The sequence below is a fragment of the Phocoena phocoena genome, chromosome 4 (genome assembly GCF_963924675.1).
Source record: "Phocoena phocoena chromosome 4, mPhoPho1.1, whole genome shotgun sequence".
Lineage (NCBI taxonomy): Eukaryota > Metazoa > Chordata > Mammalia > Artiodactyla > Phocoenidae > Phocoena > Phocoena phocoena.
This window is the reverse complement of record NC_089222.1, coordinates 56,372,014-56,396,386: the sequence shown is the minus strand read 5'-3', so window position 1 is coordinate 56,396,386 and position 24,373 is coordinate 56,372,014. Positions and strand designations below refer to the sequence as shown.

The window sequence follows — 24,373 nt, the reverse complement described above, 5'->3', positions numbered from 1 at the left end:
GACAGTCTCTTCAATAAGTGGTGCTGGGAAAACTGGACAGCTACATGTAAAAGGATGAAATGAGAACACTCCCTAACATCATACACAAAAAGAAACTCAATGGATTAAAGACCTAAATGTAAGACCAGACACTATAAAACTCTTAGAGGAAACATAGGAAGAACACTCTTTGACATAAATCACAGCAAGATCTTTTCTGATCCACCTCCTTGAGTAATGGAACTTAAAACAAAATAAACAATTGGGACCTAATGAAACTTAAAAGCTTTTGCAAAGCAAAGGAAACTACAAACAAGACAAAAAGGCAACCCTCAGAATGGGAGAAAATGTTTGTAAATGAATTAAGGGACAGAGTATTAATCTGCAAAATATATAAATAGCTCACGCAGCTGAACATTAAATAACAACCCAATCCAAAAATGGGCAGAAGACCTAAATAGACATTCCTCCAAAGAAGGCATACAGATGGCCAAGAAGCACATGAAAAGCTGCTCAGCATCACTAATTATTAGAGAAATGCAAATCAAAACTACAATGAGGTATCACCTCACACCAGTTAGAATGGGCATCATCAGAAAATCTACAAACAACAAATGCTGGAGAGGGTGTGGAGAATAGGGAACCCTCTTGCACTGTTTGTGGGCATGCAAATTGATACAGAGCCACTATGAAGAACAGTATGGAGGTTCCTTAAAAAAGTAAAAATAGAATTACCATATGATCCAGCAATCCCACTACTGGGCATATATCCAGAGTAAACCATAATTCAAAAAGACACATGCACCCCAATGTTCATTGCAGCACTATTTACAATAGCCAGGTCATGGAAGCAACCTAAATGTCCATTGACATTTGAATGGATAAAGATGTGGTACATATATACAATGGAATATTACTCAGCCGTAAAAAGGAACGAAATTGTAGAGATGTGGATGGATCTAGAGACTGTCGTACAGAGTGAAGTAAGTCAGAAAGAGAAAAACAAATATTGTATATTAACGCATATATGTGGAACCTGGAAAAATGGTACAAATGAACCGGTTTGCAGGACAGAAATAGAGACACAGATGTAGAGAAGAAACGTATGGACACCAAGGGGGGAAAGTGGCAGGGGGGTGGTGGTGGGATGAATTGGGAGATTGGGATTGACATGTACACACTGATATGTGTAAAATAGATAACTAATAAGAATTTTTAAAATTCAGAAAAATAAGTGTAAAAGAAAGAAACTGAGTAGATCAAAGATATAAGGAGTTTACAGTGAAAAAGAGGATGTGTGTGTTTTGTTTTGTTTACAGTTACAGGATTTAAAGATAAAGAAGTTTTTGAAGTGTGTAGTGTGATGTCGGCATGGTTTGTATGACCCGAGGAACTTGTTAAGATCGACATGCCTGGGCTGTACTTCTGACTTGCTGACCCTGAATTAAGAGTTTTCCGAGTTGTCACAAAGTTTATGACATTACTTTGAAGAAGCTGCCACAGGTGATTTTGATATACCACACTAAACAAGAGTCACTAGTGGGCTAGAAACTGGAATGTGGCCTTTTTCTTTCTTCCACCCCTTTCTCCAAAAAAAAAAAAAAAAAAAAAGAAAAATGGAGATACAAGTTATTGAAGTTGAGAGGGTAATAGAGCTCAATATAGGGGTGGATGAGAAGGAACATTGAGTTGTAGTCATCACTGAAGATTATTTTTTGGTCTTTTTAAATACTACTGACTAGTGGGAAAAAAACCATTATTCATTTATTTTCAACAAATAATAATTGGGTGCCTCTTATGAATCAGGCTATATTTCAGGCATAATTAGTGAATATTAAGGATTAAGTGTGTCCTTTCCCATAGCGTGCATTTTTTTTTAGCTTGCATTTTTTAATAAACATGATAAGCTGTCATTCCTAGAGTATTTAATTGCATCACCACAGTGTTTGAAATATCTAACCTATCCCACACATTGTATGATCCAGTATGGTTTCTTTAGCGTAGTGGTCTATGTAAATAAAAAATTAATTTTGTATGTTTTCATTTGCTGCTATTACCTCTAAATGCTTTTTTATTGTTGTAAGTATTGCCCTGAAAGTTTCCTTTACCACTAATATAAGGAGGGACAGAAAAAAGAGGTGAACCCATTTCCATTACATAATGGAAAGGAGGAGCATTCTTTCAGTTCTGGCAGTCTTGAGTTTCGGCACAATATGCTTCTTAAATACAGAACAATTGAAAGGAAAATAATTCCAGACTCTTACCTACTGGCTGTGAATAGGTTGAAAACCTTTCCTATATTAGGTAACCCTGTGATAACTGATCGAGTAACCAGAAACTGAGAAAAGGGATGAAGATTCTTCTTTGTTTCATCTTCTCACTCTTCCTCTCCAAACCCAAATCTCTGTATAAGTTTTGATAATAGCAGATGCTCTGTGCTCATGTCTGTTTTGCAATCACTATTTTCATGGGTTCAGTTTTGCATACTGCTCATATCTAGTACTGTAGCCATCCATTTTAGGTTTTTTTAAACCAGTGTTTTAAGGAGAAAATGAGTGTATATTTACATGTAAATGTTTTGAGGTTTTAATTAATAGGGGCAACCTAAACCAGGAGGAGAAAAAAATCTCTTGTTCCCTTCAGCTCTAAAGCCTATGATTCTTAATATTTTATATATTATAGGTTGTATCAGTTAACAGTTATTTTATACCAGCAGGACCAAAGAAAATAGTACTTTTTTCCTGATTTGTGTTACATTTATTATAATTTATGTTTTGGGCTTTTAGGTCAGTAGAGTACTTATAAAATGCTGAGAAACCTTTCTGTAGAGTGAAAATAGGTATGATTTGTGGGAACAATTCTTAAAAATTTATATGACAGTTCAAATGCTCATTGTTTCTAACTTATATATTCATTTTCATTATAACATTTTATATGTAACATTTTTATCATAACAATTACTCTTTTTATAACTATATAGGTATTTTAATTGAGGTTGAGTGTTTTTGAGATCAGTGGCCTAAACAGAACGTCGTACTTTTTTGAAAGAATGTTTCTTTTTCCTTTTGTTCAGAGAATTGTATAAGAAAATTCTGCTCCAAAAAGCAGTTTTTAGTTACATAATTGAGATGAAAAACAAAGATTAACTTTTCCTTTGCCCCTGAAGCACACCGTGCTCACTCTGAGCTCCAGGCTCCTACTAAGCTAGTGCCGCCGTCATGTCCACCAGTCCCCATCATGATTATCTACCGGGACCTCATGAGCCGTGGTGAGATGTTCTCCGACATCTACAAGATCTGGGAGGTTGCTGACAGGCTGTGTCTGGAGGTGGAGGGGGATGATGGTCAGTAGGACAGAGGGTGACATTGATGACTCGCTTATTGGTGGAAATGCCTCTGCTGAAGGACCCGAGGGTGAAGGTACTGAACACAGTAATCACTGGTGTTGATATTGTCATGAACCATCACTTGCAGAAAACCAGCTTCAAAAAAGAAGCCTACAAGGAGTACATCAAAGATTACATGAAGTCAGCCAAAGGGAAACTTGGAGGACAGGGACCAGAAAGAGTAAAAAACCTTCTGTGACAGGGGCTGCAGAACAAATCAAACACATCCTTGCTAATTTCAAAGACTGTCCGTTCTTTATTGGTGAAAACGTGAATCTAGATGGCATGGTAGCTCTGCTGGACTATTGTGCGGATGCTGTGACCCCACATATGATTTTCTTTAAGGATGATCTAGAAATGGAAAAATGTTAACAAATTTGGCAGTTACTTTGGATCTGTCACCTGTCATCATAACTGGCTGGCTGCTCCTTTTCATCCACTCGACACCAGGACTTAGAGAAATGGGACTGATGTCATCTTGAGCTCTTCGTTTGTTTTGACGGTGATTTATTTGGAGCTGAGGCATTGCTTTCGAGAAAAAAATACGTCATGTAGTTTGTCTAAAAATGAAATGCATTTAAACTAAAAAAAAAAAGATTAAATATCTGATTGTAATCAAGGGGTTTTACTATACTAGTAAGAAAACTTACTACTAATTCCTTGATGTTTTTGAAGTAAACTGATTCTGAAGTTGTCTCTGGGTGTAGACAGTATTCTCTTTTCCCTAAATGTGTTTCCTTCTCCAAAAAAGAGATGAGGTTGAGAGCAACGAGAAGAAAAGCACTTTCACTCTCTCAGTTGTTTTGTGTGTGTGCAGTTTTGTTTTTTTAACTGTTGAGCACCTAGCATGCCTTTGCATCATATTGAAGGAAAAAGGCTATTCTAATACCTGTACTTGAGAAGCGGAAAATTGATCAGCAATTTGATAAGTCTGGTGAAAGCCCTTGGAATATGTCTAGATGAATTTATACCAAGTCATCTTATCTGGAGTTGTTTACTATCCAGAGAAAGAGTCAAGCCCAGGATTTCATATTCAAATCAGGATCAGAAAACTAGGATACATGTTGAGTATGAAATAAGTCATTGTATTGTCTCTGCACTCACTACCCTCATCCTTATAGATTTCCTTATCCTTCCCATTCATTACTGTGGAGAAAAGGCTAGGCTTCATATGTTACAGTGGCCTAGAAAAGATGAAAGGCTTATGAGAAACTGGAAGAGGTAAAGAGAATTAAAATTTTTCTTTTGCCTTCCAAATGACATTTTCAGATGGTTACTTTTAAACAGAATCCAAACAAGGTCTGCACACTGCTTTTGGTTGCTAAATTTCAGTCTCTTCCACCTGTTGGTAGAAAAAAATTGTCCTGTCAAATTCTCCATATTCTGGATTTGGCTAATCACATCATTGTGGTATTACTAATACATTCTACTGTCCTCCTGTAACTTCTGTAAAGTGCTAGTTGAGGTATGATTAAATTCACTTTTTAATTCTTTGATCACGAAGTCTTTTCTTCCTTCTGCCTCACACCATGGGGCATACACCATCTGGTTGTATCACTTTCGGTGGTGTTGATGTTGATTAGTGGATTTAGTTGTTGTTAGTCTGATCTATCCATTATAAAGTTCCACACCAGATATTCCCCTGGTGGTCTTAGTGTCCATTAATGATTGTTGCCTAGATTCTTTATTTTCTTAGGGATAGAAAATTGTTGTTTTAATTATATCATTGTTTTTGCATTGATTAGCTGGAATTCTGTGAAGAAGGACTCTTCCTTGTCAAGTATTGGGATACTGAAATAGAACTTGCACAGCAAAAGCAGGGTATGTGCTTGAGTTGTTTTAGTTGTCAGTTTTTAGACTGATGAGTTGGTGGTACCCTCTCAAGGTGACCAGTGCTGTGAAGTTTATTTTTAATTTTTATAATCTCATGGATTAAGAAGTATTTTTGAGGTGTTTTAATCCATTGCGGTTCCTGTCTCCTTTTGACGTGACGCACGTGGCCTTCGGTTGTTTCCTTGCTTTCTTGCATGGCAAGATGTTCCAGGTTTTCTGCTTCAGCTGTGAAATTGGTCTTTCCTCCAAAGCATTCCTATTTTTATGAGAAGTGTTTATTTAGAGACTACAATGAAAGCACGGAGTGCTTTTTACTACTAGGTTGTCATTAATTGTTGCTAGGCCTTTTTGGAACAAGGAAATGCGTATTTAGTAAGAGAAATAAATCACAAATTCCTGCTTATATTTCAATTCAAATTTAAGATTACTATAGGGTTTTAAAGCTTGATTTGTGTTGTGTGAATTTTATTGAAAATACATCTGTATTATAAACACGAAAATAATTTTAATTTTTTGTATGCAGTTCCATCAGATAAGTGATTTTTATAAAAGTAAAACGACCAAACTTATTTATTATCAAGAAAAATTATTCCTTGAGATAATGTGACACATTCATCCTCTGCCTTCTCATCCTCCCTAGCATATTGCTATTTATCTTTCAGGTGTAGCCAGCTTGAGGAGTACAGACAGTACTATACCATGAAGAGAAAATGAAAAGATCTTTACTGCTTCTCTATTCGTATCTATTTTTTTCCTTTCTGAAAATTTTGATTTGTAATGGATTTAATGTAATTTCTTATTTGTTTTATATATATTTATAAAAATATTCAAATTAGTAATGCTAAAGAATTATTACTATAATAAGACTACAGAAAGAAGTTTAAATTTTCTTTGTGATTCTTTTTTGTCCCTAGGTTATATCCTCTAGGGATATATGCAGTCAAAATACTACTTTAAAGTATGTTAGTTTTCTTTATGATTATAAATAATTTCACTGGTTTACAAAAATAAAGATTTATTTTCCAAATACTTTGCATGTAGATAACGTGGGTTGGCTGTGCCTCCGTTCTGTGTCTTCTCATTTGGGGATCCAGGCTTTCAGAGCAGGCCCCATGTAGAACACGCTCATTCATGTGGCAGAAGAAAAGAGTAAGAGCACTGGCAGATACTTTTTTTTTTTTAAGATTTTTTTGATGTGGACCACTTTTAAAGTCTTTATTGAATTTGTTACAATATTGTTTCTGTTTTGGTGTTTTGGCCATGAGGCATGTGGGATCTTAGCTCCCCAGCCAGGGATCGAACCTGCACCTCCTGCATTGGAAGGCAGAGTCTTAACCACTGAACTGCCAGGGAAGTCCCTGGCAGATAATTTTTAATACCTCTTAAAGCTGTGATTGGACAGCTCATCTACTCAGTTTCCGTTGGCCAAACTATGTCACGTAGCCAGGGTCCAAGGGTTACGGTGGGGATGAATAACTATTGCAGGAAAAGAGAAGAGTGATTAAATTCTGAACAGTAGTAATACATTTGACGACATAAAGTTACTTAAATTATTCCATGCATGTTGATGCCATCATAGTTAACATAATTAGTGTTGGTCTGAATTTTGTTTTAAAGGGATTTTATCTGATAGCCAAGCTAGAGAGATAACTGAAGGTCAGGGGAAAAGGCTTTTTTGTTAGCCTTCGTTTACAGCTGCCATCTACACTTTTGGAGGGGTAAAATGATGGCATCTTTGTTTACTAATCCTGGGCTTTCTCTGCTTAATGACTGTTATAGGTTGAATTGTGTCTTCTGAAATTCATTAGTTGAAGTGCAAACCCCCAGTACCTCAGACTATAACCTTATTTGGAAATAGGGTCTTTACAGAGATAATTATGTTAAAATGAGGTTATTAGGGTAGGCTCTAATCCAATATGACTGTTGTCCTTATAAAAATAGGAAATTTGGACACAGACACACAGGAAAAACAGTGTGAAGAGCCACAGGGAGATATGGCAAGGTGGCTAGAGTAATACATCCAAGGAGCCAAGGAAGCTAGGAGAGATCCTTCCTCAGCACCTTCAGAATGAGCCCTGCCAACACCTTGATGTTTGGGCTTCTGACTTCCAAAACTGTAAGGCAATAAATTTCTGCTGTACGCCACCTTATCTGTGGTACTTTGTTATGGCAGCACTAGGAAACTAGTACAGTGATGTAGTTTGACAATGCTGTGCAGTTTGGCTTGATTGTAAGGGTATTGGAAGAAATATAAGCTATACCTTTAGGTTACTATATCAGAAGGGGCTTTATTGTCAGGCTAAAGAATTTTGGACTTTGCTAAAGGTGTGCCTTAAAATAGAAGTTTGGCAGTCAAGGCTAGAAGAAACTAGCTTGAGAGTAGTTTATTCTTTCAACCTTTATAGTTTAATAATGGAGTAGTTTGCTGCTGAGGAGATGAAAGAGGAAGGATGCTCTGTTTAAAGTACCTTCAAATCTGTTGTCCTTTCAAGCTCTGAAAAGGTGCAACATAGTTGAGTTAGTTCTCTCTAAGCTGGAGTTCTTTGTTTAACTGCATACCACTAAATTTTATAGTTGATTTGTTAGGGGAGTTTTGAAACTTAAGTGTATGAGTTGAATTATGTCCCCTCAAAGATATGTTGAAGTTGTAACCCTTGGTACTTGTGAATGTGACCTTATCTGGAAATAAGATTTTTGCAGATGTAATTAAGATGAGGTCATTAGGGTGGGTCCTTTTTCCACTGTGACTGATGTTCTTATAAAAAGAGGGAAATTTGAACACGCACCTAGGAGAAGGGCATGTGGTATGTGAAGACACAGACACAGTGGGAAGATGGCCATGCAAAGATGGAGACAGGGATTGGGTTGCCACAGGTCAAGGAATGGCTGGGGCTACTACCCAAAACTGGAAGAGGCAAGGGAAGATATCAGAGTGCTTTCAGTTGGGTAAACAGGACTTCCCAAACTTTGCTCTGCCCTGTATTCACCTGGAGATCTTTTAAAAATATTGCTATCTGACTCCCACCTCCAGAGATTGTGGTTTAATTAGTATGGGATGCTACATGGACAGCAGGCTTTTTAAAAGTTCCCCAGATGATTTAATGTGCAGCAGATTTTGAAGAACCATGGGGCTAAACCTTCTAGCTTAGTCAGATATTCTCCCAGGTCCCCCTGCGCATGCAGTTTTGTGTTCATTTAGTTTTGATTAGCCTCTAAGTAATACGCTTCCCCCTCCCCCCACCAAATTTGTTTGTGCCTTGGCCTGTCATGATTTTTTTTTTAATGTTGTATTCTATTCTGTTCTTGCCAGCTGGTTAGGCATGTGATTATATTCATCTTCATATATGATGAATTATTTATAAAGTTGTTCTAAGATGTCTATTTGTATTAAAACACCAAATACATTTCAAATTTTTCTAAGTCATATATGTATATCTGCTTTTGAAGGTTGAATTGTATTAGTGTTACATAAGTTGCAAGTAAATGAAAAAATTAATTTGTGTTGAAATAGACCTGTATTTCATGAATTATACAAGTAGTATAATTATTCAAATCATTATTGACCATTTCCTACAAGATTATATTAGGAATGATAAATTGAAGGACCTGAAAACATCCACCTTCTCGAATATTTCTTTTTGTCTTCAGGTCTCCCACTTTATATCATTTTTTTTCACGTTGTTAGATCACAAAGTGAGTAACATCTAACATCTGTAGATATATTCTGGGTTAGTAATTTCTCCATGAGAAATTAAAAACTTTTTTGTCCATGTGGTAGTCTAAAAATAAAATAATATACATAACACATTTTAGATCATCTGGGTGGCCACTTTGTAACAAAGTAAGACCATTTGTGTTTATTTTAATCCTGTAGTAGACATTGTACATAAAGTACCTTGGTATTTTATTTTTTTAATTTTCTTTTTTAATTTTGGCTGAGTTGGGTCTTTGTTGCTGCACGCGGGCTTTCTCTAGTTGCGGCGAGCAGGGACTACTCTTTCGTTGCAGTGCGCAGGCTTCTCATTGCAGTGGCAGAGCACGGGCTCTAGGTGTGCGGGCTTCAGTAGTTGTGGCTCACGGGCTCTAGAGCGCAGGCGCTCAGTAGTTGTGGTGCACGGGCTTAGTTGCTCTGCGGCATGTGGGATCTTCCCGAACCCCAGGGCTTGAATGTGTGTCCCCTGTATTGGCAGGCGGATTCTTAACCACTGCGCCACCAGGGAAGCCCAGTACCTTGGTATTGATAGGTAGTGTTTTTTTTTTTTTTTTCATTTTATAGTTGGAAGTGCTTTCAGATGAGGACCATGCCTAGTGTTTTTATTTATATTTATATGTTAGTAACAATAAAATATACAAACCAACTCTTGGGACTAGTGTGTCACTTTGTTTTCTTATAGAAGGTACTTGGTATTACTCAAATTTGAGAAACACTGAGTTAAGGTAATGTAATTTATGCATTTGTTATAAGTTCCTTGGAAAGCAGGACATCAAGCCATTATTATTCATTGACATTTTGTTACATCAGATTGTTAAGATTGTCATCTACCTAACTTTAAGGGATGAAATGTATTTGTTGGCTGTGTTGGTTGGGGACCTAGTGTAAAAAACCTAGAGTACAACTACCGATTGAGGAGGGCAGGGGCTCAGCTGGTTTTAGATTGTAGCGGGTCAGAGGTGGGGCTCGGGGGGAAGCTGGAGGGAGTTGTCAAGGCAGAGAGTTTCATTGGTAGAGTAGTGCTAAGTACTGGAGTGCTAAGTATTAGAGTGCTCGGAAAGGAGACTAGTCTGGGGAAAGGATGATGGGAGATCCTGGGGACAGCTGTGTTTACCCAGCAATTCTGCCTGGGCCTAGGTTTCTCTGCCTGGCAAAAGGGTGGTAATAGCTTATATACAATATCAAAAAGAAGGGAAACCCGATTAGCTTAGGCTTGAATTTCTTCTGATATATCCACGGCAGTTATTGATATGGTTAGGAGTAGCAAAATGAGTGTGGATTAGTTACTTGCCATTATTAAACACAGATGTGCCTCTGTTTCCTGGATCTCCACTCCCCACATCTCCTCTGCGTCTTTCTTTTGTGTCCTCACAGTGCAGAGGGGCAGGTATGGAATTTGTACCATGTATAGCCTGGAAATCTGACTATAAATAATGGCAGATTTGTTGCTCAGCTAGCTGTCTCCTTTTATTTCTCATGTAGCTAACAGATGGAGTATATGATTTAATTGATTCTGTAGTGCCAAGGCCCTGCATTATTTGTTTCCATGTATATGGTGAAGAAGGCTGCCATTGTTTGCAGTGTTGAATGTATTCTCTTTAGGAAACAAAGGCTGCAAGACAGAGACCAGCTTCATGTTTCAGTTGTTGGAGAAGGGATTGAAGCCCTTTGGAACCTACCACTTAACACAGATGTGAGGCTGGGCAGACATGCAGGATAGTGGGAATCCACACCATTGGAGGAGAAACTGTCACGGGGGCAGTGCTCCTTTACCACAGCCTCCACACCGTTTCACTGCTTTTTGTGAAGGAATTTGATAAAAATATGGGATGCAGCCTGGAATTTGGCTGTGAAGACTATTCTGTACAATATCATTCTTTGTATTAATAGATTTCTCTATTGCAGCATTCAGGGCCTAGAACAGTGCCAGGCTTATATTAGCACTCAGTAAATGTTTGTTGAATGAAGGAGAGAGAAACTGAATTTCAGTCAAATTATTGAAATTTATACACAAGCAGGTGTATCTGGAAAGAAGTTCACTTATAGGTGTAGTCTCAGAAAATGTATAATTTTCACTCCTCCATATTTTAGTTAATAGATTCCATATGTTTTATCAAAGCTAGAACTTTTACATGAAGATGTTTATGGCTTTTAAGTACCTTTTTTTTTATTAGGTATAAATTTACAGGATACCTAATGTAATTCCAATATGAACATAACAGAAATCATACCAGTCATGATTTAGGTCATATTATAGTATGAACAGTATTGTGGCATAAGAGGTCTGTTTCCCCAGGGAAACTCTTGAATTCTTCCAGAAAACATTAGCACCAATATTGCCAAGAGGGAATCAATTTTTATACTAGCAGGTCTAAAACATTTTAGACATAGTACCTCATTACATTCTTAATTTATTAATGACTTTAGAAAAATTTTCTTTAAATGGGTTATAGCTATCAGTATATGTGGCATCAGAACTTAACACTGTGAAGTTTTATAGTACTAGTGCATTTTAACATAACAGTAACAAACCTATCTCTAACATGTTAACACACATAATATGTTTTATGGAAAATAACTTCCAAGACAAAAAATTTCCATGAGAAGAGTGGCGTTGTTTTAAAATTTTGGAAGTCCCTGTTTAATCTCTGGTTTAATAGAAGACATCTGGGTTCTCACATCTGCTTCTGCATTCACATGTTGAGATACATTGTTACAGTGGAAATTTATGGGAAAAATGGCCTTTCAAGGATAGATAGATGTAATTTTTTTAAATCAAAATAATTCATTTTTCAAATAAATTTGGATGTTCTTTGCTACTACACCAAATCTCAGCAAGTGGGTAGTTCCTTAAGGGTTAGGTGCAGTGCAAGTTCTGAAAGTGTATCAGTGAACATTTTGTATTCTGTTATATTAAAATCCATTAGTCTCTCTTGAACTTTGAATGGGTTGTTTTCCTCATGCATAACCTTATGCTAGTCATTGGGAAAATATTTGTTCACTGAGTTATACAAATCTTCCAAATGTTCATTACACAATAGAATAAACCAGAGTCATTAACATCCCCACTGATCTCATCACAGAAATTTTGGAGTAGTATCAGGAAGCTCTCAAGCTCATGGTGGCTGATAAATTTTCCAAATCCTAATTATCTCTTAAAAGCTTAAGTTTTATTCTTGCCAACAAATATTGTTAGTTGTTTTCTTAAAAGTGACAGATTCACTTTGTTTATTTGCAAGAAAATGTCTGCCAAATTCTCAATCTGAAAAACCATACTTTGTGAGTTGTTTGAAGTAAAAATGGTGTTCCATGAAAAAAGTAGCTAGTTCAGCTTGCAGTTCAGACATTTTCACAGTGCTTTTCTTTGAGACAACCGTCATTTTGGTATGCAACAGAAATACTGTATGTGTACTTTTTGTTACAGAGGATATTGAAAAGGTGTGTTTCAGGGTTAAGATTTTAATAAAGTGTTTTTCCTCCTTCATCAAGGAATCTCTCAGTGAAGAATTTTTGTGAGTTTTTTTTTTAAGTGCCTGGTGGTGAATAGTATAATGACTACTAATACTGTAAGGTGTTAGTGCCTTGATTCCTACTAAGGTGTGAGCAGTTTTACCAACTATTGGTTTGTAATATCAGTGTAAAAATAAATTCAATGAAGAAAGCATATTTTATAACAGTATTTTATATTACTGTAAAAATAATTTTGATCTTTAGGACCCCTTAAAAAGTCTTGGGACCCCAGGGGTCTACAGACCTCATTTCTGTACTAAATAAAATAATCAAACTTTGTCATGGGCATGACAAAGATAATGAATCTGGGTTTTAGTTTTGAGCACTTTGAATAGTGTTAGCCGTTGAAGTACATGTACTATGAAACAGAAGGAAGCATCTTTTAATGAGATACTATTAAAAGGTCTGTCTTTGCAGTTATAAAGTCTATATAACCTGACTAGGTAGAGTACTTACAAAGGATGGACACGGGAGACCCTTCTCCCCGTGTGGTTATGGAGTGATGTACTTGATTTGTTTCTCTGTTGTGTTTTTTGTCTGTCTGTTTTTTAAACAGAAAATCTTCCAGGGTAGTTCTACTATTTTCTCTTACCCTGTGAAATTGACCTATGAGGTTTTCATGGTGGAATCCCTTCTCACTCCACCTTTTTCAATAAAACTTTGGAAGCCTACCTCAATTCATATATATCAGCAATTTCTACTCCATTTTCTTTTGCCTTTTGTCTTCAAGATTTACTCGTAGCTGGGTTGTGTGTGTCTTGTGGGGGGTGCGTGTGTATCAGTCTGCTGAGTTTTAAACTTGGTTTTACATCATCTTCTCTTGATTTGAACAAGCATGTATTGCCCATTGGGATGAATGGGATCTCTTTACATCTTTTTCCCATACTTGGACACCTGATCTATATTAATCATACATCTCTGCTACCAGAACAATCTTCCGCACATTTTTACTACTTCTCTCCCAAAGAATTTACCACGCATCAGTATAACCAGTCCGTGGACACTTGTTTTGATTCGCTTAGGGCTTAGTAGTCTTAGTTTTTATCTACTTAGTCTTTTTTTCTTTTGAGGAACCAAAGAATCTATTCCTTATTCAATAAATTGTTTCATAAATACTGTTATAGGTAGTATTTGTTTACATCTCTATGAGTTTGTTACACGTGGTACCTTATTCTGTTTATTTTGCCTGCGATATCTCAGTTTTAAGCCAAGTATCCATTCATTCAGTTTTAGCTGCATTCCAGTCTTACAGGTCCTTATAACATTTCTGTTCCAAAGCCAGAATAGTAAGTTTTTAAACTGAGAAAATCCTGTTACCATTCTTATATTGGTTCCCATTCCCACAAACTCAGAGCTTTTCTTGCTACTGGGAGGGGACTAGGGTCTTGATTTTTATTTTCTTACCTGACTTTTCATTTCCAGACTTTTCCTTCCCAGACTGGCTGGGAATGACCAATTACTGCTCAATAGTTGAAAAAGGTAGACCAGAACTATGGCCTATCTTCTGTTTCCTTAGTGTTTTAATTTCTTGTCCTTCTTTATTCCCCTGTCAGCATACCTTGACTATAATTTATTCAATCATTTAACACATGTTTATTGAGTCCATCCTTGAATCATATAGTTTTATATTTTAAAAGGATTTTAGAAGACAGCTGTGTGAACAACCACTTTTTTTATATGTTTGGGAAGTTGAAATCCATACTTGTGGACTGTGAAGCAGCTCATCAGAGGCTTTTTGGGTATAAAAAGGAAGAGCTGTAGCAAATGTCAGTTGAACTTTAAAGTTGACTCATCACATAATGCATGCTAGTTTACTCTTCTCAGTCTAGAGAGTTTGCTGAGACTCTTAAAATTGCTTAATTGGGATTCAAAGTTAGTGTTCCCTATCATCAAATCAAGGACACATGTTCTGTAAAAACAGTTCATTGTTTTGTGAAAACCACAAGGTATTGTGGGCTGAACAAAAATGGGCGATGGGTTGGAATTTACACACAGGCCAGAGTTTGTAAACCCCTGGTATAGATCACAGTTGAATCAAATGATTGACATTAGAAGTCTCAGTTGCTAATGAAAAATTGGTTTGATATACCATTTGCCTATGCTTTTATATAAGTCAGTATTTATAAAGGATAGCTGGTCCTAATAAGCATTATGCATAATAAGTTCTTAAATATTTCTTAATGAGGTGGACTCATTTATTTTCCCTTTTCCTAATTCCTGGAGATGTCCATCTGAGGTCTGACAGTTTTAAAAATCCTCTCATGCACTTGTAAGCCTATTAAAAAATGCTTTATTAAAAATCACTGTGTGATCTGGTACTCTCTTAGCCTGCGAGATTTACATGTAATACTCTGTGTACTTGTACTGACTCAAATCATTGAAGTTTAAAAGTGAAAGAGACTACTGTCTGCTTCACTCTCCTCATTTTCTAGATGAGGAAACAGGCCCAGAAGATTTGTCTAAAATCATACAGGATACCTGAGATCTTATTTATCTCTCATGTTATCTTTAATTTACACGAGAGCTCTGGATTCCAATGGAAAAGGAAAGGAAAAGCAATTTAGAAGTTTATCCCTTCTCGGTTATGCTTTAAATTCTTAAGATTCACCCACTTTGTTGACCATTAATCTGATAACAAAACAAACAAAGCAACAACAACCAAAAGAAAAAATTCTAACAGCACAAAAATTGCCTACAACTACAGCCATACCTCAGAGATACTGCAGGTTCGGTCAGACCACTATAATAAAACGAGTCACATGAATTTTTTGGTTTCCCAGTGCATATAAAATTTACCTTTATACAATACCTTAGTCCATTAAGTGTGTGATAATAGCATTATGTCTTAACAGATATATACCTTAATTTAAAAAATATTGCTAATAAATACCATCATTTTGACAATGCAGGGTTGCCACAGACCTTCAGTTTGTAAAAAACAAAGAAAAAACACTTCAGGACAATAAAACGAGGTATGCCTGTGTTAAAAAAAAAAAAAGAAATCAACGTTTCTGTAAAATACACATATTGCCAGGTACACACTCTTAGTAAAATTATCTGAAAGATGCTCATGTGCCCAAATGGGAAGGTAGAAGTCAGTGCTCGTGCTTGCTGGTTTCCCTTCACAAAGTATCTTGTCTACCTATTTTTTTTTTTAATTGTATTTGTTTCTCTTGGGTGGGGGTGGGTACTATAGACTTTTTCACTAGGACATTATATTCTACTTATTAAAGATACCCTTTAAAAACTTACATAAAAAATGAGATACAGAACTAATTATTTTAAAAGGATATTTTCTCCTTTTTAATAGTATGAGTAAAAATTATCTCATAAGATTGAGTCTTTAAAAATAATAGTTTAAATTCAGCATTTATCTTAATGTCAAGAGTGGTAGAATTTTTGTTTGTTTTAAGGAAATGCACTACTGTGCTTCTCTTTGGACTTAACGTTACAGGCATCCATGAAAAGACATCCTTAAAATGTCTGACAAATAAACTATGGTTGTAGTCCAGGGCTAATGCTCTATGAAATGTATGTCTGCTGTTGTCATTAATGCTTTAAGAAATCAGTCAAATGATTTGGTTTTATTGTACTGGGTTTTATATTTTGTTTTAAATTTGGTTAGTATTAAAATATGCTGAAATACATATTTCAATTAGAGCTTAATGTTTTTTTCTTGAGATTATGTGTTTCTAAATCCTGATTTGTTGCATTTTATGATTTACAAAAGTAAGTTTTGTAAACATGATTTCATTTAGTCTAATACAATTTTGTGAAATCTTAATTTAACATTGCAAAAGTTCAGAATGTACCTTCTACACATTTTAAGCTGTATTGCGAAAGACTTCAGAACTAAGTCTCAGAATACACCTTCCTTCGTTGTACCATATTTTATGTACACAAAAGTGTTATTACCTAACATTAGTAGGATTTTAATTACTGTTTTTAATGTAGTGGAGAATTAAGCATAATGCAGTTTTTTTGTGCTGTTCATGAGAGTGTTGCATGAGGAGTGGGTGGAGGAGACAAGCGGGTACTGTGGGGAAGAGGATTATGAAGTGTTAATGCATCCTGTTAATGTCGTCATCTTTGACAATTACAGGACAGGATAGGTTCCTAAAGACAGAGGCAAATTTTCAGAAAGGCAGAGCCTGGCAATCCTGAACTTAACATTGGTAATTTTAAAGTTCTCCAGTGAATGATCAGAGTTTTACAGAATTTGTGATGATAGGTGTGTATCAGTTTACTAGGGCTACCATAACACAATACTGGGTGGCTTATAAAACAACAGAATTTTATTTCCTCGCAGTTCTGGAAGCTGGGCATCCAAGATCAAGGTGCAGGCAGGTTTGGTGTCTCGTGAAGCCTCTCCTTGACTTGCAGGCGGCCGCCTTCTCCTTGCCTCCTCACAGGGCCTTTCCTCGGTGCACATGCATCCCTCGTGTCTCTTCCTCCTCTTAAAAGGACAACAGTCACGTTGAGTTATATTCACATTATTAAAGGTTTACCCTAATGGCTTCATTTTAACATAATCACCTCTTAAAAGACCCCATCTCCAAATAAAGTCATATTCTAAGATACTGGAGGTTGGCCTTCAACGTGTGAATTCTAGAGGGGTACAGTTCAGCTGTGAGATGGTAATAACCACCAGTAACTTAGCTAATGGATAAATTGATTTAATTTCTTTCCTCACTCTGTTTCATTTCCCTTCCGTACACTTTGTTTTGTTGTTGTTGTTAGTTGTCCTAGTTTGGTATTTTTGCCAAACCAGTGTGTCATGGTTTTAACAAGACATTTTGACAATTTCCTATGATGACCCATGGAGATAGCCGCGGCAGTGGATGAACTGTTACTTTACTTCACAGGCAGATTGAGAATTTATATACAACAGATTTTGATACATGATTCTTTGTGAGTTTAGAAGCTGTTATTTAGCAGGGTATTAGAAGCAGTTTGTTTGTGACTGTAGTGGTGGCTGACCATTTAGGACTGCCAGTCATATCAAGGTCCATGTAAGCTGTGTAGTGATAACCTGTGCCGTACATATATCCTTGGCAACATATGTCGTGGCTTGGAATTAGCAACTTCCTAGGACCTCCTAGTGCTAAGAAGTTTGATTCTTTTTATAGTTAGTACATTCTTTTACATTATACATTCCATACTTTTTTTTTTTCTTCTCTGAGGAGAGTCAGTATAGTATTTGAGTAACATTTCTGAATGCCCAGATCTGTATATAGACGTGTAATTCTCATGTGTCGGTGCTATTGCGTTAAAATGAGGAATATAACACTGAAGAGGAAATTATATAATGTGTATGTGACCTAGCCCCATACATAGCATGTAGCAGCTACTCAGTAAATGCAAATAGTCTCCTGTTTCATTTTCTTTATCAAATTAATGAGAAGCAGTGTACACACAGATGGGAGCAAAGGCAACTTGGTGTGCTGCAGACATTTTGAATTAAAAGGAAAATTAGTTCTTCTAACACTGTGCCTATTACAGAAACCTGTAAGCCACCCACATTTTACATCCTTCACCTGTCTGCACCCCCAGCCTCAGGGTGTATGCTTTCATAATTTTTTCTTATCTAAGTTGGAGTTAATTGTTCTCTATCTTCCCAGCAAGATCTGGTCCTGGCATTGGGTAGCCATGTCTCTAGTACCTGTCATAGTGCCTTGCACATTGGAAGTGCTCATCCAGTTTTAAACGAGTGAATAAAATAAATCTGTCAGAAAAGTAGTGCTTTAGTGCATTTTCCCCCCATAGGCTTTGTTAATTCATCACCATTGTAGTGTTTACTTTTCACTTGTCATTGCCCCATCCTCACAAATGTGTCTAGTCAGCATTTGTTTGGGTTGGCTTGTCACCCCAAAGTAATACAAGTAACTGGAAGTTTGACCTTCCTGTATGAAGGGAACAGAACCAGAGGTACCGCTTTCCATGAGCAGTGAATTGTAATATTACACTCTGAAGCATTTCTGCTGGGATGTCCTGTTTAACACATATAAAGTGTGACTCCCCAGAGGCCTGTGCTCTCTAGGCAGCCCATTTCTATAGTAAGTCTTTTCACTTTCTAGTCTGGAAGCAACTGGGAATTTTTGGATTCCCACCCCCCTCTCCACTCCTTATCTCTCCAAATATAGTCTGTCACTGACTTTAGTCACTTTCTTGTTTTAAAACATTTCTTGGGTTGTCTGCTCTCTTTAGGTTGCAACTGACAAATCTTCACTGGATTATACAGTAAAATTCATTTTTGACTTCTTCAAAATACTGTGGTAAATTAACTTCAGATAGTATTTGATCCAGTTGCACAATAGATATTTAATGTCATCAAGGACACAGTTTCTCTTGTCTCTGCTCTGCCCTCCTTCTCTTTCTCTCTGATAGCTCTGTTCTAACCTCAGTGATGCACATTCATCCCAGGCTTCACAGAGTGCCCTTGTTGCCTGCCCACTCCTGTGAAAGGAGGAGGTTGACTTTCATAGAAACCAGCACACGTCTTCTAATGTTTCACTTACTGGGAGTGATTGAGTTGGGACACGTGGGGTATGGTGTGAGTCTGTGGAGGAGGAATGTCAGCCCTAAACCAAAGATATGATTTGCTGGTTGGCTTAAGCAAATAAATGCCTTCCTTTGGACCAGGAGGTCCATCCCATTTAAACCACAGGGCTGAGAATGGAATAGGTCTCCAAATGGAAGGCAGTAGTAGTAAAGTAGTACTGTCTTTCGCAGATAGTGTCAGTGAATGCTGCAAGAGGCAAGCCACAGTTTTCTTCATCTTGTGAATTATGGTTACCCCATGTCTCAGCTGCTGAGTTCCAGAGAAGCCTGAGTCATTCTTTCTGCTAGATGGACTCCCAACATATCAATCACCTTGGGCCCCTGTGGGTCATTAATGTTTATTTGGAAGGGTATCCCAACATGTCCAGGGTTACATTGTTTGATAATTATTTGTCAATATTAAAACAACTGTTATTTTAACATCAGAGTTCTTTTAGCAGCTTTTAATATTGTTGCTCTTTTTTCAACTATTAAACAGCTATGGCCAGTAGTTGTAGATACTGTATTTAAAGATACAGTTTCTCTTTTGTCACCAATCTTGATAATATTGAGTATTATTTTTAACTGTTTGCTGATGTTATGGCCAACATGTTTTTGTTGTTGCTGTTGTTGTTTATTATTGGTTAAGTTGAACATTTTCCTAATGTTTCAGCTTGAGGGGTCCTGAATTGGTTGTCTTTTGAGTGGATCTAATTTGTTGGTATTCATTAAGAATCACAATAGCTATTTAGCTATTCCCTTTGTCCGGTAATTTACTTGTAGGGACTTTTCCTGATCTAGAGGACTATTCATATATGTACACCTACCAAAAAGAAATGGAAGAAAAAACAACTTTAAGCATAAATAGTCTTATAGGAGTCTTAGAATAATGAAAATTTGGAATCATCTAAATGTTGAACAAAGCGAAAGTGAAACTAATGTGTCTGTTATGGGATACTATGCCACCACTGTACATTTTGGACTAAATTTTTTTTGTAAGATAAAGAAATTTTGATCGTGCATTTGATTTTGGATAATGCAAAGGTTTTCAGACCTCTAAATAGTGTGTTGTAAGCAGGAGATTTAAGAATATCTTTATTGTTTTTTTTTTCTCTCTGTCCATAAGTTTTACTGTTTTTTCAATCTTGTAAATTTAAAATAATGTGATTTAGGATAATAGTTGGGCCCTGGTATGCTCCAGAAATGGTATCAGAAAAGAATATGGTATCTGTCCTATTTGAGGCCAAAGGCAGAAATGTGCTAGATGTGTAGAAGAACAAATGAGGAGATGGTTAATACTTGGAGCAGTTATTATCCAGTTTGTGAATGCTGAACTCAGTTTTGTGGTGCTGAAAATGCCGTACATATTCAGTTGAAGGAATCGTAGCTGAATTGCATCAGCAGTCCTGTTTTTGTAATATTTGCTAGATTGTTGTCTATAAAGTCTTGAAGTAAAATATTTCATACTAAACATTTAATATATTAAGTGTGCTTTTAAATATAAACACTTGGCTAAATATTGGTTAAGATTGTAATTTTTGGTTTTACTTCTGGCTACTTTAATATAGCTGTGGGTCTTGAATTAAGTAATTGATTGCCTGTAACTGATGGAAGTTTTGAATAAAAGCTTTTATGATTTTACAAGCTGTTTCTGAGACTTAGGGAAGTACAAAGGTATTTATTTTTTAGAACTCAGTCATTTACTATTTAAGGATGAATAGGTATGATCCAGCAGAACATACAAATAAAATGCTTTGTGATTTTAGGACGTGTTGGTTTATTTTGGGTATCTTGTTTAAGAGTCCATCAGCTCCTTGAGGGCAGGACTTATTTTACACATAGTAACCTCTACCAGGCGTGACATTGAGGGCTGGACCTCTTTGGTATAGGGTAAAGATTGGATGAGTGTCTCACTGTTGTTCTGTGACCTTGTTTAAGGGTGGTAGTTCTGAAAGATACCACGATGGAGGAAGTACAGTGGTAAGGTTTTTATGTGCACCCTGAAAATCGGTGATAGCTGGTATGAGTATCTGGTCTTCACCTGGGGCAGATGAAGACTACATCATATTATAGATGTATAAACAAATCAAAATGGACCAGTTCTGCAAAGCTATGGTGAGTCCGTTAATGAAAGTGGTGGCATTTTCTTTAATTTTGCTCTCTGGCATACAGGTTTTTTAAGGTGTTTTGAAAGTGAATACTGAAGTTTTCAAGCAGGGAGTGTCTTAATGTTTGTTTGTTCAGTGGAGTATAATTGCTTTACAGGGTTGTGTTAGTTTCTGAAATGTTGTCTAATTTCCTGTTCTTTTCAGCTGACCTTTTGATGTTAGAATTTAAACAGACCAGTTTCATACGGAAGCATATTCTAGAATTAAATGTCTTTGAAAGTGGATAAACTCAGGTCTTTACAGAGTCTATGTAATTTTATTGCTACTGTGACTGAAACTTTTAATGCAGGATTACATTGACTTTGCTGGGTTTTTTTTTTTTTCTTTTCAAGGACACATTTGTTTGTATGTTTCTCTTCACTGAAAAACTGTCAATTCTGCACGGCTTGGGACAACTTCATTACGTCTATCTATTCCTAGCTCTTAGCACAGTGCTTTTGTCCATCCTAGGGATATACTTGGTATAAGGGAAAACAATAATGTTCTTTCTCTCCAGGAATATAAGAGCTAGCTGAAGTAGGACTAGAGCTAGAATAACCCTTTTGAAATTTGAACAATTTACCCTTTTCCCTTTAAAAAAAAATTTGGTTCTGTAACTTTTGGTTACAGAAACTAATCTGGTACCATGATCAATGTAATAAACCCATTCATAGCAATTTGAACAGATAAGAACTTTCCTGTTCTTCATGTTTAGTGTTTCTTGTTGACTTTAAAAAATATACCACCAATAATATGTATTTATTATGGGAATTTTTGTAGATAATAATCTATATCATTTTGACTTGTGTTTTTCTTTGCCCTGGAATATATTAGGTGATGCAGAAGCACCCATGATCACTGCTTTAAGTTGGGACATTTTGGTGACCTTTGCTTACTGGAACCAGGCCTTGTTGAAAATTTTTACATAGGTACTTCAGTGCCATTATTCATTGTTTGAATATTGGACTGAATGATATATTAGAGAAAAAGAATACTCTGTTTTCTTTACCAGTCTTTTACTAGAATTCCACTTAACCAATCTCATTTTGGGAAATCCTCTTCATCAAGCAGTGACTCATTGTTCCCCTGACAAACAGATACCTATGATTGGTCAAGTTGTGATTTAATTTCTTATAATGATAAAATGGGTGGTGTGGTTTTATTTTTTAAATCATTCAGTCAACAGGCTTTCAGAATTGACTATTGAGTACCTACTACGTGTGCCGAGCACATTACTACACATTACTGTGGGTCAGGATAGAATTGAGCAAGGTGTCCTCGAGAGCACAGATCATCTGCTGTGCCACAGGGACATCTAGACAAGGAGTCTTGAGCCACAATTATAGGAGTATTTACCTTTATCATTCTATTAAGTGTGATGCATATGTGTATCACATTCAGGTGATTAATTATAGTATTTGAGTTAAATCGGGGCGGGGGTGAGGTGCATTTTTCTTCACGTGAAGGTGGTCATTACTTTTCCTCCATGGTTTCTCATCTCAGTAAATGAAGTACTACTCATCCAGATGTCCTAAAAGATTCTTCCCTTTTCCTGAACTCTGTGTCCAGTCAATCACCCTTGAGTCTGCTTCCTAAATATCTTTGGAATCCTAGTATTTCTCTTCAGCTCTAATGCCACAGTCCAGGTTTTTAGGTTACTCCAGCACCCTCCTAACTTGGCTACGTTTCCTTCTAGTCTGTTCTTCGTATTAGAATTCTGGATGATCTTTTTAAAATGTAAATGTGGTCATTCCCCCTCCCTGCTTAAAACCTTTTAGGGCATTGATTTTCTCTTAAGTGATGGTTTCAAGGCCCCTCTCAAGCCTTGCTTCATGTTTTCTTTCTTTTTCTTCCCCCAGCCCTTCCACCGACTGTTGCTGCTCACTGGATTGCTTCTGTTCCTTGCCTTCCTCCCCAAATATTCATGTTCTCATTCTCCTCCCATCTATCCTTCAGGTCTGCTGTTAGGCTCTGAACAGGAAAAGTTTGCTGACCTTTTCTTTAAATCCCTTCTGTGGCATGAGAACGGATAAATATAATCAGGACATATTTAAGTTATGTCTCAGTTTCCTTCTTTCCCTCCTTCTGAGAATATCATTTGAGTTTTCAGAACTGTACTCTAGTACTGGAGATGTATTTCCAGACTACTAAGCTTGGTTAGGGCTTCCTCTGTGTATTTCCAAGGGGGAATTGTTATTACCTCCTTGTTTGTCTTTCTTTTTTTCTGAGATAAGCTCGATGAGTGTTTAGTCACCAGGTTTTCCATAATTTACAGCAGTAGCAGTTCCTGTCACATAGTAGCCTGCTCAAGTGCTTATTAATTTGTGATTTTTAAATATACTCTTAACCCTGCATCGTAAGAGATTCATGATGCGGCAGAACAATCAGCATAAGCCAATGATTAGTTACCCTTTTATACTGAATAGATGTCAATATATCCTTTTTTTAAACAAGGGACCAAGAAGCTATAGTCTGTGGGCCAAATCTGGCCCACTAACCTTTTATAAGGACCACAAACTAAAAAAGGTTTTTAAATTTTTTAAGTGCTGAAAAAGAAATCAAAAGAAAAGTATTTTATGGCACAACAGTGTCACATGAAATTCAAATTTTAGTGTTGCTAACTTAAGTTTTATTGGAACATGGTTTCTGCTTTTGCACTACAACTGCAGATTGAGTAGTTGTAACAGTGACTATATGACTGCCAAAGCCTAACGTATTTACTGTTGGGCTCTGTACAGGAAAGTTTGCTGACCTTTTCTTTAAATCCCTTCTGTGGCATGAGAACGGATAAATATAATTAGGACATATTTAAGTTATGTCTCAGTTTCCTTCTTTCCCTCCTTCTGAGAATATCATTTGAGTTTTCAGAACTGTACTCTAACCTCTCTGCCTTACGCATTCCTAGAGCTTTTTGAAACTTGAACATTGCAGATTAGATGTTGAGAAGTTAGAGACTTCACATTCTACTGAATTACGTAGACAAAACCAGCATGGATGGCTCATCCCTCTTCCAGTAGTCTAAAATCAGTCTTTTCCTAAATAATATTCTGATTCTTAAAATATACTGTTTTTTTACAGTTAAGGAGAAAAAAGGAATGACTTTTTATGCTATTTGATATAATCATTAAAATATGATGCCAAAGGCCCTTTTGTAAATTTTGAATCATTTTTACCAATGTGTTGCAGAAAAAGAGACCCAGCCGTGTTTTGGTTGTATAATCTATTACTAATTATTGGAAGTAACTATATTTGTTAGGGTTTATTAAT

The 24,373-nt window shown here is 36.5% G+C and overlaps 1 protein-coding gene and 1 pseudogene across 1 annotated transcript in view; both read left to right on the top strand.

The window, feature by feature from the left end:
• TBL1XR1 (TBL1X/Y related 1) overlaps positions 1-24,373 on the top strand; it is an 87,145-nt gene that overhangs the window by 24,134 nt on the left and 38,638 nt on the right. The window lies entirely within an intron of this gene.
• On the top strand, positions 3,217-3,736 carry LOC136122419 (translationally-controlled tumor protein pseudogene; annotated as a pseudogene).